The 16,326-nt window shown below is 36.8% G+C and overlaps 1 long non-coding RNA gene across 1 annotated transcript; it reads right to left on the bottom strand.

The window, feature by feature from the left end:
* Positions 1 to 223: 223 nt before the first annotated feature.
* Positions 224 to 9,009, bottom strand: LOC132659964 (uncharacterized). Its single transcript, XR_009601061.1, has 2 exons — positions 8,453 to 9,009; positions 224 to 4,185 (listed from the first exon to the last, which is right to left on the bottom strand). It is a non-coding gene; the product is annotated as an uncharacterized LOC132659964 (long non-coding RNA).
* Between the last annotated feature and the right edge of the window lie 7,317 nt (positions 9,010 to 16,326).

The following is a 16,326-nucleotide window of genomic DNA, read 5'->3' as shown; positions in this document are numbered from 1 at the left end:
TCCTTCACATCCCTTTTCCACTCTAGAATTGTTAAGCCTCATGGTACAGCCATCATCCTTAGAACCAGTATCATTTCGAAGCTGGGAAGAAACTCCAAGATCAGAACCCCTCAGAGCTGGTTCTTGATATTCATGTGGACTGAAAACTTGGAAAACTTTCTTCTTTCTCAACCAAATCTAGATTTCAAATGTATTAAAAAAAATTTTTCTTGGCAGAAAAGAGTTGAACCACTCTACTTTGTTTTTATGTATTATTTAAAATTTGCAAAATTGCACAAGAGTACAGGATATAGTAAAATGTATGCATCAACCACATTCAAAAATTATCAACATTTTTGGTATTGTTTAACCTACAACTCACTTTTTTCTTCTGAATTATTTTAAAAGAATTCTACATACCATGTCATTTTTTCTTCCATTTTACATTCTTTCCATAAGTGCAAATTCTACCAACTCTTAAAAAATAGAAGCTAGGTGCCTTAGGCTAACTAGGAAAAAACCGTTTGAGCATGAAAATACATAAGAATAAACTTTCCTAGCACATTAGGGAATCGCCAAATTAAAAGACATGTGTTTTACAGTAAGTGCTTTACATTAAAATATGTTTCATTTCATTTTTAATAGTAAGCTCTAATTCAATAATTATTTTCTCACTTTAGTTTAACAACTTTCCCTTAAAAGTCTTTCATGTTTAAAATTTAAACATCCTTTCAGTGACCAATTTATAATTGACTCACATTTAAACAAAAGTATCTGAAAATTTAAACTTATCTTTTTATACATTCTTATTTGAAAGTGTAATGCACATTATGTTATGACACTGAGGAAAGTCAGAATGGAAATTTTATGTGTACTGTGAGTATAATTATATATTTTAAGTAAATACATGGAAGGAAGGAGTGTAAACTAGAAAGCAGAATAGTAATGTAATTACCTTTCTAGAACTGAACCAGAAATTTTCTCCTATTGACGTTTCCAGATATTCCATAATGTAGTTATAGCACTTCTTTGGAAGAGTATTATTTTTAAAATAGAAATATATATATTCTAAGGATCTTCTCACTAAAATTTCTCATTTTTTTCATTTTATATGGTGTCTTGCCAAATTACAAATTATTTCCAATGTTTACCCAGTTACACAGTGTATACCAAGAGCTCCAGATGGCTTCTTACAACAAAGTGAAAGCAGTCTTGTTTCTATTAAACACACTCTATGAAAATTTTCTAGAGATAAATGACGCAAATATATTTTGATGGGGAAACCAAACACTAGAATACTTAAATCTCTTATTTGCTCTTTGGGGTACGTGCGAAGACTCTGTAACATTACTCAGATGGTGGGAAAATTATGTTGAGTATACAAAGGGGATTGAACAGGGAGTCAGGGAACCTGAGTTATAATCTCTGGGCTGCTTTAAATTGCTCTGCAATTTGATGGTTTTCTAACCTATTTGATCCTAGTTATCATCTGTAAAACCTGAAGATTATCAGCTTCTCTCACATCATAGTGCTGGTTGGCAGATAAAGTTAGAGTACATTAATGTTACTGTAACTTAATTGGTTATGAATCACAATCCAAAGGCAACTGAAATGATAAGTGTGGCAAGCGTCTGATTAGCAACAATATTAAACAGGCTTAATTCAGTTCCTCAAACTTAATGCAAATCAGAGTTTGGGAGGAAAAAATGGGTTTAGCAAGAAAATGAGGACATGAATTTCAGCAAACTCCCAGAGGTAATGAAAGACAGGGAAGCTTGGCATGCTATAGTTCATGGGGTCACAAAGAATTGGACACGACTTAGCGACTGAGCAACAATAATAAAGTGATAAGAAGAAAATTAGTTGGAAAATATCAGAGTACTCAAAAGAAAGACATGGAATTTTCAGAAACATTCTCTTTAATTAACCAAAAAGCTCTACATTAATTATTAGTAGTAAATGATGTTTGCCCACATATCTGAAATTGATAAATTGAAATTTTAGTTGACAAACTTAAATTACTAAATTGAAACCCCTAATGATGGTGTAAATTCATGTGCTCTGCTATCTTTTTCCATCAATACATGCACACGTAGCCTTTTGGTTCATGGATAACAGTCCTGTTTGTAAGCCTCTTTGACCTATTTCAGGTGCTCAGATCATGTTTGTGCAACAGAATTGAATTAATTTATACAGGCCACTTAGATATTGTACAAAGAAAGCTACCCAGTTTCAACAGGGGCCAAAGGCCCAAGAGAATTGCTACTTGCAAATAACTGTTTAAATGTCTAATGCAATTTGCTGCTGCTGCTAAGTCGCATCAGTCGTGTCTGACTCTGTGCGACCCTATAGACAGCAGGCCAACAGGCTCCCCTGTCCCTGGGATTCTCCAGGCAAGAATACTGGAGTGGGTTGCCATTTCCTTCTCCAAATGTCCATAAATTATATAAGGCAAGAAATGCATAAATTTATTTTAAGGCAAGACATTTACAAGTAATGCAATCATGTAAAAGAAAAACTAACACTGTAAAAGTATTTTTCTTTGGCTTCTAGGAACCAAAAATCTCTCAAAGTGAGTATAATTCATACACCTATGATATAAAAATATCTTACTTCCCTAATTCTTAGATACTTTAGAAAGAACTTAACAGTAAAGATACTACACATCTAGAAAGAGTATTTTGCACTGCCTTTGTACAGCATTAAGCAACTTGAATTATTTTGTCAGCCAGCTAATATTTTAACCACCTGTGGCTTCCTTGGTGTTCATCCAAATATTTGTTTTTCCGCGTAATGTTCACTCCATGGCCATGGTAGCTTTTAAACATTAAGTTCTTCTACCTTTGGACTTCAGGGCATTAACAGATGTTAGGCATTTCTGCTGTGTTTTCTATGAAGGGAAAAAAATATTCCATAGTGCTTTATATCATGGGGAAAATAGTCCATATTCTATAAAGTCTGGCTCTGTGTAATTACAATAAAAAGCTAGCCCTTTCTGAGTACTTATAATGTGCCAAGCACTGACTTTTACAGGTATTATTTCACTTAACCCTCACAGCAAGAAGAGGAAATGGATGCTCAGAGGAGTTAGGTAATTTATCCAAGGCCATAGATCCAGTTAGTAAGTTAGCCAGAATTCAAACCCAGATCTGACTTAAGCACCTGGCTCCTAGCACACACCATGCTGTTAGTTCAAGAGCGCTTCACTAAATCTTGCAGTAAATGTGGTGTTTCAAGAATATAATGTATCACAACATTGTAAAGTAATTATCCTCCAATTAAAATTAATTAATTAATTTTTAAAAAGAAAGTAAATTCCATTATAAAAATAGTATTATAATCATAGCTTTAAAAATATTACACAATAGAAATAAAGAATAGTGACAAGACTGAAATATTATATGTTTTGAAAGAAAACTCCAATTCAATATCACATTAATAAAATGTATTCATAGTTGCATATTTAATATTAATTAACCTTAAATAAGGATCCATTGAGTTACTTTTCTATAATAAAATCTGAGCAAAAAAAATAGGAATAAAATGTATAGTAAGACTTAAGTAGTATAACCTTTCCAATTCCTCTACATATAATCATTATTTCACCTGTGCCTAGAGCTATAAGAAAGGAAGAAAGAGAAGGAGAGAAAAGTGAGGGGTGAATAATGTTTTTTTTATTTTTCTCCTCTGGAAAATATAAGTTAAATTCCAAAAATATATCATTTGGACCATATTAGTTGATTCTTAGATAATTGCCTCTCAACTCCAAACCCATTCTTCCTTTCGGTATTTTGTAAAGCTGGGATTGAGATTCTGAAAATTGCACTTCTGTCAGCTAATCCCTGTTAAAATCTGCCAAAGGTAGCATCAGAAGTAAATGAGAAGGCTGAAGGAGGTCTGATATGTAATGCGGAGAAAAGCAGAAGTTGCTGGAATAGGAAAGACGCAACAGAGAAATTCAGTAAACACAAAACATGGTTCTTTAATGATTTTAACAAAATTTCCACACCTCTGACATAACTGATTGAGACTAAGAGAATGCAAAATCTTATCTAACATACTTTATACTAACATAATATTGTACATCAATTATATTTCAATTAAAGAATGAAAGAGACAGTGAGAGGCTTCCCTGTGGCTCAGCTGGTAAAGAATCCGCCTGCAGTGTGAGAGACCTGGATTCGATCCCTGGGTTGGGAAGATCCCCTGGAGAAAGGAGAAAGGAGAAAGGCTACTCACTCCAGTATTCTAGCCTGGAGAATTCCATAGACTATATAGTCCATGGGGTCACAAAGAGTCGGACACGACCGAGCAACTTTCACTTCACTTGAATGAAATGTTCTATTGGTATCTCTAATTTTCTTGAAGAGCTCGCTAGTCTTTCCCACTCTTTTGTTTGCCTGTATTTCTTTCCATTGATCACTTAGAAAGGCTTTCTTATCTCTCCTTGCTATTCTTTAGAACTCTGCATTCATATCCATATAGCCAAAGCTACGGCTTTTCCAGTAGCCATGTATGGATGTGAGAGTTGGACCAATTGAAGAAGGTTTTACACCAAAGAATTGAAGCTTTTGAACTGTGGTGTTGGAGATAATAAATTCTTAGTCACTCAGTTGTGTCCGACTCTTTGTGATTCTACAGACTGTAGCCGGCCAGAGGGGTGGGGTCCTCTAAGCAAGAACACTAGAGTAGATAGACATTCCCTTCTCCAGCGGATCTTCTGGATCCAGGGATCAAACCCCGGTCCTGCATTGTAGCAGACTAATCCTTCACCATCTCAGTCATCAGTTGTTCTGTTTTTGTTTAGTCAGTCGTGTCTGACTTTTTGTGACTCCATGGACTCCAGCATGCCAGGCTTCCCTGTCCATCACCATCTCCCCGAGCTTGCTCAAACTCATGTCCGTTGAATCAGTGATGCCATCCAACCATCTCGTCATCTGTCATCACCTTCTCCTCTGCCCTCAATCTTTCCCAGCGTCAGAGTCTTTTCTAATAAGCCAGCTCTTTGCATCAGGTGGCCAAAGTATTGGAGTCAGCTTCAGCATCAGTCCTTCCAATGAATATTCAGGATTAATTTCCTTTGAGATTGACTGGTTTGATCTCTCTGCAGTCCAAGGGGCTCTCAAGAGTCTTCTCCAACACCCCAGAGGCACCAGGGAAGCCCCAAATAAATAATAAAGATAACGAATCAGCATACTCTAAAGCAGTGTCCAGACACTAGTTATCTTTCTCCGGTTGTTGCAATACTACTTTCTGCCCTCAGTCCTATTGTACCAGCGTACTTTCTCAACACCCTCGATGGCTCTGTACCTGGTTAGCTGTTCAGCCTGTCAGGTAGTCTACCGATGGCAGTCAGATCTACCGCGGTCTCCTGAAGCTGCGTATCCTTTACCTGAGGTACTGCTCTACAGGACTCACTGGGATGAGAGCGCCACCTCGTGTTGCATCGCTGACTGTTCACAATCCCCAGCATGATTTCTTTTCACTAGAACTCTTTGCAGATGAGGGCCCTGAAGCTTCCTCCCAAGAGTAATTCGGCCACGAAAGTTGCTATAAACATTTTCCTCAAGAAACAGAAAAAGAGCCCAAGACCTTTTCAATACAGTAATGGTGCTAATGCCTGAACTTAGTAGCTTGGTCCCTACATGCTGGTCCCCATATCCTTAACCTATGTCCTTTGAATATTTGCTATATTTGTTTTTCATAGATTTTTTAAAATTATGTTTTAAATTACAACTGAAATTATGATTTGAGAGCTGAAATAGGTTTGGTAGAAACCTACCCTGCTCTCCCTCATAGAGGCCCATACTCAATAATAAGTTCTGAGAAGAGATTCCAAGAGGTTGTTTGAAAGTACATTCCTTGGTGTCTGCAGAAGAGGCTACAAGCCTTTGCAGGCAGACCAACTATTTAAACTATTTTAAAAGAATTATTAGAGAAAAAAATTTTCTTGAATTCCTGGAATATGAGCACGAGTAGACTCATTGCCTCTTCCTCCCCATAGTTTTCCACAGGCAGTTTTGCTTTACTTTTCTGCTCTTCTGGAGAAAAATGAATTTCCATTTTTTCCTTATATTTGTTTAAAACTGAGCTCCCAATACCCAGGAGCTTGTTGATGCTTTCTTAGTTAAAGTGTAAACCAATATACTCTCACTGTGCCCATAACTACTATACTTTATTGCCTTTAAATATAAAATGCAAAGACTTTCCCAGTGGCTCAGCAATAAAGAATCTGCCTGCAATGCAGGAGACAGAGATTTGGGTTTGATCCCTGGGCCAGGAAGATCCCCAGGAGGATAAAAGCAGCCCAGTCCAGTATTCTTGCCAGGAAATTCCCATCAGAGAGGAGCCTGGCGGCCTACCGTCCATGCGGACACAAAAGTGAGACACAACTGAGCGACTGCACATATAAAATGCAATAATTATAAGGATATACTAGTGCCCATACCTCTTAAGTAAAACCCAAGGTAAACAAATTATGTATAAATGTCAAAATAAATATAAATTTGGAAGTAAGGTGATCATTCCAAACTTACCATAAACTTTAGCATCAAGACAATGTAGTATTGGCATAAGGGTAAACTATACATTAATGTAAAAGAATCAAGAGTCCAGAAATGAACCCGAATATCCATAATCAACAGATTTTATGTAAGGTGCCAAGACCACTTATAGGGAAAGAATGATCTTATTAACAAATAGTACTGTGACTAATGATAACCACATACAAACAACGAGGTTGGACCCTTACCACATACCAAATATAAAAATTAACCCAAGATATAACAAATACCTAAATATGAGAGTAAAAACTATTAAACTTTTAGAAGAAAACACACATAATCTTCATGACCTTGGATTAGGCAGTGATTTCTTCAATATGACACTAAAGCACTAGCAATAAAAGAAAAAATACAGTAGACTTTATCAAATTAAAACCTTTTGTTCTCCAATAAACACCCTCAAGAAAGTAAAAAGTCAACCTATAGAATGAGATAAAACTTTTGTAAATCCTATATCTGACTGGTACTAGGACATAAAAGGAACTACAAAAACTTAATAGTAAAAAAGATAAACAATCCAATTCTAAAATAAGCAAAGGATCTGAAGAGATAGTTCTTCAAACAAATATACAAATGGTGAATAAGCACATGAAAAGCTGCTCAAAATAATTAGCCGTCAAGAAAATGCATATAAAAAAACAATAATGAGATATCATTTCACACCAACTAGGATGATTATGATCAAAGAGAAAGACAATAATAGGTGTTAGCAAGTATGTGGAGAAATTAGAACCCTTATACATTGCTGGTAGGGCTGTAAAATGGCGTTGTCACTAACAGTCTGGAAGTTCCTTAAATGGTTAAACATAGAGTTCCTATATGATCCAGTCATTCTATTCCTAAGTATATACCTACAGGAAATTCATACACAAAAATGTACACATAAATATTCACAGCCACAATATACATAATAGCCAAAAGGTGGAAACCTAAATGTCCATCAATTGATGAATGTATAAATAAAATGTGGTATAGCCATGAATAAATAGGCCTTCACATTGCAGTTTTGGACTATTATTCAGTAATAAAAAGAAATGAAGTAATGATACATGCTATGACATGGGCGAGCCTTGAAAACACGCTAAGTGGAAAAACAGTCACAAAGTACCATATATTGTATGATTCCATTTATACGAATTACAAGAATGGGCAAACTGATAGAGAAAGTATATCGCTAGGGCTGGGAAAGATGAGATTAAGGGGTGACATCTGCAGGATGTGTGTGGGGGGGTTTGTCAGGTAAGGAAATATTCTAAATAATTGATTGCAGTGATGAATGTATAATTATGAATACACTTAGCCCTTAAATTGTACACTATTTTTTTTATGTGCTGCACAGGCTTGGGCAGTGAAAGTGTCAAGTTGTAACCACTGGACAGTCAGGGAATTCCTGAATTGTACACTTTAGGGAGGTGAATTGTATAGCATGTGAATTATATCTCAATAAGACGATAAAAAATGCTAGCTGTACATGATGGTTATTAAGGAATATTTTGCCTGAGCAGAAACAGAGAATCATGTGCTGATTCTGAGAGAAGTCATAAGTCAGATGTGAATGCGAAAAACTGCAAGCCTCTAACCCTCATGTGGGCTTCCCAGGTGACTCAGTGATAAAGAATCTGCCTGCCAATGCAGGAGATGTGTGTTCAATCCCTGGGTTGGGAAGATCCCCTGGGGGAGGATAGCAACCCATTCTAGCATGCTTGCCTGGAAAATTCCATGGATGGAGGAGCCTGGTGGGCTACAGTCCAAAGGGTTGCAAAGAATCAGACATGACTGAGCATGCACAAAGCCTCACGTAGTTGCCCTTCAGAAATTTATTAAAGATATTACTGGTTTAAAAAAACAAGAAGGTTAATGAACAAGCAAAGAAAAAGTACTTAAAGTAGTGAAACTGCTGTAAAGCTTACCTTGATGTTATTGAAGATACAAAGTCATATTGCTAAGTCATTAGCATAGATATTCAGAGCTTATTTTCAGGTTTTCTTTGCTATTGAAGCAAAGAGAAAAATTAGTCAATATTCCTGTGCAACAAATAACATATTGGTTAGCTTGGAGATTACTCAACTTCTTTAATAAACCTTAAAATGACAACAAATGGTATTATCAGTACTTCAGGAGAAGTCCTGTTCTTGGACTAATATTTGTAAAATCATGAACTGCTAAGGAATACAGCCTTTTAGAGTAGGCATGTTTCCCCAGTGACTCAGCTGGTAAAGAACCTGCCTGCCAATGCAGAAGACACAAGAGACTTTCATTTGAACCCCGGGTTGGGAAGATCCCCTGGAGAAAGAAATGGCAACCCACTTCAGTCTGGAAAATTCCATGGAGAAAGGAGCCAGGCAGACCATCCATGGGGTCGCAGAGAGTCAAACATACTGAGCACACACACACACACGTAATACCTTAATAATGAAGAAGTGCTTTTAAAAACTTCATTTTTACCTGGAAGAGCCATTCAAGGATTCAAAGCAGAAATTTCAATCAAATATTCTAAGTAGAAATATAGGGCAATTTCTTTAATGTCAGTTCTATACTTATGTTATTTTTAGATTGCTTTATATATAGTATATAATAAAACATGTATATCCATACATAACATGAAAGGAATAAATTACGAAAGAAAGAAGGGTTTATGAAGGGAAGGGAAGAGTGAAATTAGGGAAGATGAGGAGATTGAAGAGTGATGATCAGGGATGACTATATATATATATTAAGATATGTATATACACATATGGGCTTCCCAGGTGGTGGTGGTAAATAATCCACCTGCCAATGTAGGCGATGCAAGAGAAGCAAGTTCAATCCCTGGGTCAAGAAGATCCTCTGGAGGAAGAAATGGCAACCCACTCCTGTATACTTGCCTGGAGAATTACGTGAACAGAGGAGCCTGGGGGGCTATGGTCCAGGAGGTCACAAAGTCAGACATGACTGAAGCAATTTAGCACAGCACAGCACAGCATATTACTTTTATGATTTTTAAATTAAATTTTAATCAGAGGGCATTGCTTTCAAGTTTTAATTTTGAACTAATATCCAATCATTGATGAATGTACTAATCATCTTTTGCTAGATGATACTGCATTAACAGAAATCTTAGTCTCTCGAGGGCTTATAGCAATAAAGATGTTATTGTATTTGTCAGCTGGGAGTTAGCTGTTTACTCTACATTCTCTTCCCTTCTCCATCCGCGTAAAGAAGCAACTTCTATGTGGAACTTCGTCATAGTTATGGTAGGTGGAAAAGAGAGAGAGTAGAACCTAGGATGACTCAGAGCTTCTGATCAGAAATGGTACACACAGATTCTGCTTATTTCCCGTTGGCCAATTTGTGTTGCCTGGTGATCCCTGATACCACTGAGCAGGGAAGTGTAATCTTCCCACAGGGAAGGGCAATCCTGGGTACATGACTAAGCCTGACATTACAGTATTGGAGATTATCAAAGTTTCACTGGAAAAAGCAACAAATACGTTAAGAACAATAATCTACCATCACCACGAACCATACAATCTGAAAAAAATCTTAGCAATCATCTATTTCATCTCATTCAGTCTCATCTGCGGATAAAAAGTCAGAGGCTAGAAAGGAAAAATTATTTCCTTAGAGCTATAAAACTAATTTAGAGTCAAATCTCTGATAAACAGTCTCTCTCCCCATAGCATAATTCACCTTTGTGTTTACATGAATAATCTATAAATGAAAAATAAATAGTTGGGTAGGTCAACTTAGCTATAAATTTACACAGAAGAAAAATATGCCCAGAGTAACTATTTTCAACCAGCTCTGGGAGTTGGCGATGGACGGGGAACCCTGGTGTGCTGCAGTCCATGGGGGTCACAAAGAGGAGGACACTACTAAGTGACTGAACTAAACTGAATCAAAGGTTGTATAATTTATATTCAACAGGGCCCCTACATAGAAGAAGAGAAATTATTTCTATTTCTTGGAAACAGTACAAATAAGCTCTTGATTTGTTGATTTAAGGACAGATTTAATAAAGTTATGGAGAAAGTATTGATGATGCCAATTAAACTTTAAAGTGTATCATGCCATACTACATTGTAAGTAGCATGAAAATATTAGAGAAATTCTTTCAGTATTTTAAAATTTTATCTGACTCAGTAAAAAAACCAAAAAAGTCGCACATAAACATAACTATAATACAAAGCAACAAGTAGCCAAAAAGAGTAGGAAAGGTAGTAATGAAGCAATGATGTTCCAGTGCACTTTTATCAGAAACTACAAATCTAAAAATAAGAATGATGTTTACACGTTTCCAGAAATGAGAAAAGTTTTATTACAAACATAATTAGAATTAGTGCTTATCAGAGTGTTTTGTCATAGTAAGTGATCAGCACACATATTGAATTGTACTAAAGGTGAATGTGCCAGAAAGAAAAATCTGTAGAGGGAGAAAAATTGGCAAGGACTGAGTTTAAGAAGAAGCTCACTTATGATAAGGCAGAAAGGTAGCAAGGGACAGAGTAGTCACTAAGTCGTATCCGACTCTTTGCAACCCCATGGACTGCAGCACACCAGGCTTCCCTGTCTTTCACTGTCTCCCAAAGTTTGCTCAGATGCATGTCCATTAAGTCAGTGATGCTTATCTAACCACCTCATCCTCTGTCAACCCCTTCTCCTCCTGCCCTCAATCTTTCCCAGCATCAGGGTCTTTTCCCATGAGTCAGCTCTTCACATCAGATGGCCAAAGTATTGGAGCTTCAGCTTCAGCATCAGTCTTTCCAATGAATATTCAGGGTTGATTTCCTTTAGGAAGGCAAGAAACATAGAGGGAAGTTGATATTCTAACAGTCACACCTGTGGTGAGACAGATGGTGGAACCAACTCATTCGGGGTGGGGGGGGCACAAGTAATTGGCATCTTCAGAAGTTCTAAAGACTGGCTTCCACCTTGAACAGTATCCTCAAAGGAACAGGATTGAGGGGAGATAGATACAGATGTCAATTTATCTGTCTTTCATTTTGAGTTACCTAAAAGAAAAACTTCAGGCTTCTTTGCAGGGCTTTCAATTTTTATGCTTTATGAGATTTCAAGCATCCCATTGACTCTCTCATTATATATAGTCTCATCTCTTGCAGATACTTTTAAAACCCACAAATGGAGAACAGGAGTTAAATGCAGGTGGAGACTGAAATTCAAATTAGCTTCAGATTAAACGTTATCAGACAACAAATAAGCATCAGTGATAGATTCTCTGATTTTCCCTGGTTTTGATGAATAAAAGGAAGGCAAAATAGATAAATGATAATAGCCAAGTCTGAAGAAGGGAAAAAAACTGCAAAAAGAAAACATTTAGGAACAAGACAAAACTCTGAACTTTCACATCTTTGACCTCAGAAACAAAAATTGTGGACTAGGATATTTCATGACATAATCGCAGTTGTAGTTTAGGTTTCATAAAGGTATTTTTGCTTTTAAATTATGTCTAAGTGAGAAACCTCCCTGGGAATGTCTAACTGAGGTGTCAGAATGAGTGTGTTGCTTTCATTTCCTTGATTTGCATATCAGAAGGATGTATCCATTATTTTATTTCATAATGTGGTACAAAGAAATCAGATGCCATAATCTCTATAGAGTCTACTGCATTTAAAAGGTTAACTCGAATAAGCAGAATTTTTCAACTTGACAAAATGAACAATAAAAATGGCCTTGACAGTTTAAAACACAAAAATGTAAAGTACTATAGAGAGAATGTGTAGGGTACCTAGAGTGCATCTAGAGGTAAATTTAAAGTCTTAACTGCATTTATGGGGGATGGGGCAGGGGAAAGGGGGGATTAAATATGTTAAGAAAATATTTAGAAGCAGAGGAGAAAAAAAACTAACAAACTAGCTCCAGAAAGGAAATAATAAAACTACACTCAGAAACTGAAGAAATGGCAAAGAAAAAAAAAAATAGAAAATCTGAAAGGTAGTTATCTGAAAAAGCTGAATTAAACTAGACAAGTTTCTAGCAATCAAGGGGAAAAGACACAAAACAAAGCATATCAGGAATGAATCAAGAGGAAATCCTTAAAATTATAAAATAATAATGCAAGTTTTGTCAGTACTTTTTTGTTTTTTCTATTTTATATTTCAGCAGATAGTACATTCATGTGGCTTTAAACTCAAAATGCTCTACATCTATATGATAAAAATTCCCCTACCACCATATTCTCCAACTACCCACTATCTCTCCCAAAAGCACCCTCAGTTCAGTTCAATCGCTCAGTCGTGTCCGACTCTTTGCGACCCCATGAATCGCAGCACACCAGGCCTCCCTGTCCATCACCAACTCCCGGAGTTCACTCAAACTCATATCCATCGAGTCAGTGATGCCATCCAGCCATCCCATCCTCTGTCGTCCCTTCTCCTCCTGCCCCCAATCCCTCCCAGCGTCAGAGTCTTTTCCAATGAGTCAACTCTTTGCATGAGGTGGCCAAATTACTGGAGTTTCAGCTTTAGCATCATTCCTTCCAAAGAACACCCAGGGCTGATCTCCTTCAGAATGGACTGGTTGGATCTCCTTGCAGTCCAAGGGACTCTCAAGAGTCTTCTCCAACACCACAGTTCAAAAGCATCAATTCTTCGGCGCTCAGCCTTCTTCACAGTCCAACTCTCACATCCATACATGACCACAGGAAAAACCATAGCCTTGACTAGACAGACTTTTATTGGCAAAGTAATGTCTCTGCAGACTTTTGAATATGCTATCTAGGTTGGTCATAACTTTCCTTCCAAGGAGTAAGCGTCTTTTAATTTCATGGCTGCAATCACCATCTGCGGTGACTTTGGAGCCCAAAAAAATAAAGTCTGACACTATTTCCACCGTTTCCCCATCTATTTGCCATGAAGTGATGGGACCAGATGCCATGATCTTCGTTTTCCGAATGTTGAGCTTTAAGCCAACTTTTGCATTCTCCTCTTTCACTTTCATCAAGAGGCTTTTTAGTTCCTCTTCACTTTCTGCCATAAGGGTGGTGTCATCTGCATATCTGAGATTATTGATATTTCTCCCGGCAGTCTTGATTCCAGCTTGTGCTTCTTCCAGCCCAGCGTTTCTCATGATGTACTCTGCATAGAAGTTAAATAAGCAGGGTGACAATATACAGCCTTGACATACTCCTTTTCCTGTTTGGAACCAGTCTGTTGTTCCATGTCCAGTTCTAACTGTTGCTTCCTGCCTTAAGGTTTATCAATTACTTATAAAAGCTTCCAGATACTTTATTCATTTATAAATTAACACAAATATGACTTCTCTTACCCCTTTTCTTGCTTGCTCTTTGGAAGAAAAACTATGACAAACCTAGACAATATATTAAAAAGCAGAGACATTACTTTACTGACAAAGATCCATATAGTCAAAGCTATGATTTTTCCAGTAGTCATGTATGGATGTGAGAGTTGGACCATAAAGAAATCTGAGTGCTGAAGAATTGATGCTTTTGAACTGTGGTGTTGGAAAAGACTCTTGAGAGGCCCTTGGACAGCAAGGAGATCAAACCAGTCAATCCTAAAGGAAATCAGTCCTGAATATTCATTGGAAGGACTAGTACTGAAGCTGAAACTCCAATACTTTGGCCACCTGATAACGAAGAACTGACTCATTGGAAAAGACCTTGATGCTGAGAAAGATTGAAGGCAGGAGGAGAAGAGGACGACAGAGGATGAGATGTTTGGATGGCATCACTGACTCTATGGATGTTAGTTTGAGCAAGCTCTGGGAGTTGGTGATGGACAGCGATGCCTGGTGTGCTGCAACCCATGGGGTTGCAGACACAGACACGACTGAGCAACTGAACTGAACTGACCACTTTTCTCATGCGTAAAATAAATTTAGTTGGTAGGTTTAAAAGATTCTTCATAACAAAAATGTACAGGTATATTTCCCAAAACCTTCAAGAAGTATATCATGTCTGCCTTATAAATGCTGTTTAAGATAACTAAGAATGGGGAAGATTTTACACAGACATCAATGTGGATTGGCTCATTCAGTACTATTCCACCTCCTTAGAGCAGCAGAAGTCATATAACATATAGCATTTCCCAGAATTGCTCTTGATCAGATTCCAGATGTGATTTGGGCTCTGATACGCAACTTTACTCCTGTGAAACTGTAATTTGAAAGTGAATCAAATGGGGAAGGTGGCAGGTGGCAAGGCATCCATTATGCTGTGGTGGATTGTGACAAACTCACTGTGGTTCCTGAGCCAGTAACAAGCAGCGATGTCCTGACTGCAGAGGATATCCTGGCTGCAGACGACTTCCAGATTAGTAGAGGTGGTGTAATTTTGGAACTGGCAAAGCTTCTGCATACTGACTGGCAGGTAACTTTCTGATTCAGTGGCTTTCTAATCTTAGCAGAGATGGTAGCATTTTAATCTGTCAAAAAGTTTTATTACTAATTTACTCTCCTACATCATTCTTTTTTTAATTGAAGTATAGCTGATTTACAATGTTACATTGGTTTCAGGTGTACAGCATAGTGACTTAATATTTTTATAGATTATACTTCAATTGAAATAATAAAACATTGGTTATACTCCTTGTGCTGTATATTATCTTGGATCTTACTTAATTTATGCCTATTAGTTTGTACCTTTTAATCCCCTTTCCCTATTTTGTCCCTCCCCCATCCTTATAAGTAACCACTTATAATCACTAGTTTGTCCTCTGTATCTATGAGTCTGTTTCTACTTTTTATATTTATTTGACTGTTGTACTTTTTTAGATTTTACATATAAGTGAAGGCATACAGTATTTGTCTTTCTCTGTATAACTTCATTAAGCATAATACTCTCCGTGTCCATTCATGTTGTTGCCAAAGGCAAAATTTCATTATTTTTTATGGCTGAGTATATTACATTGTGATATAAACCACAGCTTCTTTATCCATTCATCTGTTGTTGGATATTGAGATCACATCCTTATTTTGACTATTATAAATAATGTTGCTATGAACATATGTTTTCTAATTAGTGTTTTCTTTTTCTTGGGATATGTACATAACAGTGGAACTGTGGATCATATGGTAGTTCTAGTTTCGGATTTTTGAGGAACCTCTACACAGTTTTCCATAATGGTTCATACCAACTTACATTCCCACTAACAGGGCACTAGTGTTCCCTTTTCTCAACATCCTGACCAACAATTATTATTCATTATCTTTTTGATGATACCATTCTGATGGATGTGAAGCAATAGCTCATTGTGGTTTTGGTTTGCATTTCTCTGATGATTGGTAATATTGAGCATCTTCTTATGTACCTTTTGGCCATCTGTATGTATCTTTGGGAAAATGTCTAATCAGGTCTTTTGATCATTTTAAAATTGAATCATTTGCTTATTTGATATTGAGCTGTATGAGCTCTTTATATATTTTGTATATTAACCCCTTACCCCTTATCAGATACATCATTTGCAATTATCTTCTCCCATTTGGTAAATTGTCTTTTCATTTTGATGATAGTATCCTTCACTGTGCAAAAGCCTTTAAGTTTAATTAGGTCCCATTTCTTTATTTTTGCTTTTATTTCCTTTGCCTGCAGAGAAAGATCAAAAAAATATTGCTAAGACTTATGTCAAAGCATATACTGCCTATGCTTTCTTCTAGGAGTTTTGTGGCTTCCAGTTTTAAATTTAGATCTTTAATCCACTTTGAGTTTATTTTTTATATGGTGTGAGAAAATACTCTAATTTCACTCTTTTACATGTAGCTGTCCAGTTTCACCAATATCACTTACTGAAGACACTGTTTTTTCTCCATTTATATTTTTGTCTCCTTT

Source organism: Ovis aries, chromosome 6, assembly GCF_016772045.2.
Source record: "Ovis aries strain OAR_USU_Benz2616 breed Rambouillet chromosome 6, ARS-UI_Ramb_v3.0, whole genome shotgun sequence".
NCBI lineage: Eukaryota > Metazoa > Chordata > Mammalia > Artiodactyla > Bovidae > Ovis > Ovis aries.
This window is presented reverse-complemented; position numbering and strand designations above follow the sequence as displayed.